Below are 4517 nucleotides of genomic sequence, written 5' to 3' on the forward strand. Positions count from 1 at the left end.
AATAAAAAAACTTGGAATTTTATTATTTTAAAGTTAACCACTTATATTCAATAATTTTATAGATATATAGTATTATTAATTAATAATATATTATGTTATTTTTAACGTAGAACTTTTAAAGTTATAACCAAGTTAATTAATTTCACATATTATCATATTAATTAATATTAATTTTATTATCATTATCAAATAATAATACTAATAAATTATTATTCTAATATCAATTTAATAATATAATTAACAATAAAAGTTAACTTCTTCAGTTTAAAAAAACAAAATAGACTCACGCTTTTATATATTATAGATAAACAAAAGATGGCAAATAGAACTTAAAATTAAACCCTACCAACCATAGATTTCTTATAATTGTATAAAAAGCATGGCTTGTGAATAGAGGGAAAAAGTTAAGCCAATTTAAACTCCATATCGAAACCACCCATTTCAAAGTTAAAAAAAATAGGGGAATCGACTTTGGAAAACAGATATGGAGTCGCCACTGATCCTTTTGTTTTGGTGCGATCGGATCACCTAAGAATAAAACATTTTTAGTTTACTAAAACAACGATTTTGGTCTACGAACTTTTGAGAAAACGGGTTCGGGAGTCGGTTACGCATGAGGAAGGATTAGCACCCTCACTACGCCCAAAATTGGTACCGAACTGATTAAATACTGTCCTTATGTCTAAAATTTAAAGATGTTTTTGAAATGTGGTTCTTTTTTTTTTAGTAACCCGAGATGATTGCCAAAAATCTTCTTGTTTCAACTTCCGAAAGTTTATAATTCAAAAATTTCAAAAGGATGCCCAGCTATTTGGTCCAACGGAAAACTGAAACCCAGCACAGTAGGGCACGATTCCTCGAATTTCCAAACATTGACCATTGCCTCACCCTAGAAAATACGAGTGAAATTCCGAAAGAGATATTCGATTATTTTGAACAAACGGGAGATTGCAACCCAGCACGATAGGGCAGTATTCCCCGAATTGCCAAACATCGAACATTTTTTCTGTTTTAAAGAGTTTTTAGAAAACGTGACTGAAATTCTGAAGGGATCTTCGACCGTTTTGAACAAATGAAAAAGCGCAACCCAGCACGATAGGGCACGATTCTCGAATTGCCAAACATCGAACATCGCCTTTGTTTTAAAGGGTTTTCTTGAAAAAACCATGAGTGAAAACCTAAAGGAATGTTCGATTATTTTGAACAAACGAGAAATCACAACTCAGCACGATAGGGCATGATTCCCGAATTGTCAAACACCGAATATTGCCTTTGTTTTAAAGGATTTTTAGAAGACCTGAGTGAAATTTCGAAGGGATATTTGATTATTTTGAGCAAACGAGAAATTGTAACCCAACACGTTAGGGCACGATTCCGCGAATTGCCAAATATCAAATCTCGTCTTCGTTTTAAAGAATTTTTAAAAGAATACTTATAAAACTAGCTTAAAACGTATTAATTCGACTTAAAATAAAACGGAGTCGATTTTAAGAATTTGGATTTTATAAAATCGCATTTCAAAAATCACATGGAAAATGGTGATATGGGGTGATATATGTACGCATAAAACACGACAATAGAAGAGTGGAGGCAATACAATTTATTTAATCAGCTAACAAATACTTAAGCAACTAAGTATCACCAACTTGAAAATATAACTCCACTTCAATCATGCATGGAGAATAATTAACATGACAATATGAAACAATGAATAAATAATATGCAACGAAAACATACATGGCATAATAAAAATGATTGCTATTAGATGCACAAAACAAAATGCAGATCGGATGAGCAATATGGTGTAGAACTATTTTAACACAATGATAAGTACATGACACATACTATATGAATTGATGAATTGATAAATAAAAACATTTGTAAAGACAAGCTTAATAAACACATGCAATCATTAAAATATGTATTGTAGAATGAATATTTTAAAATACGTAATATATAAGTTGATAAATTTATGTAGAAATTAAGAATATATATAATTATTGAAAGAAATATTATAGAATCAAAGTTTGAATTTAATTGCATGTAAATGTAAATGTTTTAAACACAAATTCATTTAAAGGTTTATAAAATACACGATAATTAAAAAATATATATATGATAGAAAAGAGTAATAAAAAAAAGCATGACAAGACATAATACCCAAAATAGATTTATATAAAAATATGTACATATAAATTTATAAAAGAATGAGGTTAATAATAATATATAAATTTTAAGTTGGTCTAAAAATCATACATATCCTTATATTCAAACATTTAAAATAATAAACTATACAAACACCAAAACAATATAATATATATAGATATACTCAAAATAATAATAATTTTATAATTACAAAAAATGAAGTTTCTAAAATTATTTCATATATATATAATTATTAAAATATATGTTATAAAATAAATATTTTTAATCGGATAATATACAAAATATTGAAGAATATTAGCTTAAGGTTGACAATTTTCATAAAAAAATGTAAATTATGTACCAAATATGAAAAGATAAAAAATGTATAATAATCTTAGAAATATAATAAATTTACAAATTATATATATATATACATAAATGCACATAAGGTTAAATTATTTTTACTATATGTGTAAAAATATGTATAAAAGTATTTAAAGATATTAGAATTATATGATATAAGGAGGAAATTCAAACTATAATTTTATAATCACAAAATGAGTTTTAAAATAACACTTAGCTATTAAAATGGTGCATGTACAAATATATGCAAAATATTTAAATGAGATGTTATACTAAATGCATAAATAATATAATAAAAGAACTCCAAAATAATTATCCAATTAGAAACAAAGCAAAATTATTAAAATAAATTAACACCTAAAAATATTAAACGGATTTAAAGTAGTAATTTATACCAATAAAAACTCAATTATAACTGAATAAAATTTAAAGGGATAATTTGTAAATAAAATAGAGCATTAAAATAAAAAAAAGACTAACACGCCACTAACGCGAATACTCAGGGACTAAATCTGGAAATATTCCAGATCCCAAAATACTGCATAGAAGCGTGGGCTAAATTGATATGATTTCTTAATCCAGATGTCATTCAAAAAAACAACTAAAGTACAAATAGGGCCTAATCCAACATCAGAGTGAATGAGAGGGGTCAGCGCGCAAATCTCCCAATTTAAGCAAACACACATGAATTTGGCCTGCTAAACGGTCAACATGCAGGCCTTTACCCTTTGGAATGGCACAATTTTCTAAACTTGATATTAAAACCCTCCATTTCCATTTATTTGCCTTTCAAAACGCCAACAACCTTTAAGCTCCTTTTTTTCTTTTTTTTAAAAAAAAGAAGAACCCTTAATATGCTCTGTTCTCCCCTTTTTTCTCTTTTTTTTTTAAAAAAAAAGAACTCTTAATCTGCTCTGTTAGGGTCAGTTCAGCATGCAACTGCCGAACCAACATCCATTCGATGGTCGACGGCGTGAACAACGACCAGATTTCGCCAACCGAGGCTGTGACCATGGAGATCTGGTAACTTTGCTTCCTTTTTTTTAAAAAAAAAAAGTTTCGAATCCTATGGTATTCTTCGAAAAATGAAACAATCTTGGAAGATTTAAACAGTATCCTAGTACCATTTGACCCTCGCCCACATCTATATATTTTGAGATGTTTGGGCTCTCATCGGCGTCGATTCGGGTATCCACTTCATGTATCCATGCCTAAGTTGCAAGCCAATCGCAAGAAACAAAAAAAAGAAAGAAAAAAAAACAGATTTGGAAATCACCTTCCAATAACTTTCGACTTGATTTCTTTTGATATTCAGTGTGCATAATATGTTTGTGTATTGCGTATTGTGCGTGTGTACCACAAGATGATTCCTTTTAGCTCTCTTATAGCCGAATAAGGGAAAACAAAAGAAAAGAAAAAAACAATACAATATTTGTCCATTTCTGTTGCTTTTGATGTCCATTTTTGCAGGTACGATGAAGGCCAGCTGGCGTGCGGTGCTGCGTACGGAGGTACGGAGAGGCCTTAGTGGTTGCTGTTGCGGCGCAAAAAACAAATGGGGGTGACCTAGGGTTTCTGATTTGGTTCAAATTTTTGGGCTTTTTGGGCTGTTCAGGATTGGGCTTATTGGGCTAGGATATTAAGTTTGTTTTTTGGGTCATGTATTGGGCTTTATAGGTCACTAACTAAATAGACTTTATTTTATTTATTTATTTTTGGGTTTCCAGGGGGCCGGGCAAATTGGCCTATTTACACTCCAAATTTACTAAATAATATAGTTTTTAAAATTGTCCATAAATGCACATCATATAAGCAAAGATAAGAGTTGAAACATGAAGAAAGGGAGATGAAATTACATAACGGGTTCAAATTACAGTACAAAAACTATAGGATATATTTATTTGCTTCTTTTTTAAAAAGAAAGAAGATGATTGTTTTTGTTGTAGAAAACCCATGTTAGTTAGTATCTTTTCTTTTCTTTCTTTTTTAAGCTTTTGAGTTAAGGCATT

The 4517-nt window shown here is 29.4% G+C and overlaps 1 long non-coding RNA gene across 1 annotated transcript; it reads left to right on the forward strand.

Annotated features, from left to right (window-relative positions):
• Positions 1-3268: 3268 nt before the first annotated feature.
• On the forward strand, positions 3269-4306 carry LOC108465917 (uncharacterized). Its single transcript, XR_001868582.2, has 2 exons — positions 3269-3531; positions 3979-4306. It is a non-coding gene; the product is annotated as an uncharacterized LOC108465917 (long non-coding RNA).
• Positions 4307-4517: the final 211 nt, after the last annotated feature.

This window comes from Gossypium arboreum, chromosome 1, assembly GCF_025698485.1.
Source record: "Gossypium arboreum isolate Shixiya-1 chromosome 1, ASM2569848v2, whole genome shotgun sequence".
Classification (NCBI taxonomy): domain Eukaryota; kingdom Viridiplantae; phylum Streptophyta; class Magnoliopsida; order Malvales; family Malvaceae; genus Gossypium; species Gossypium arboreum.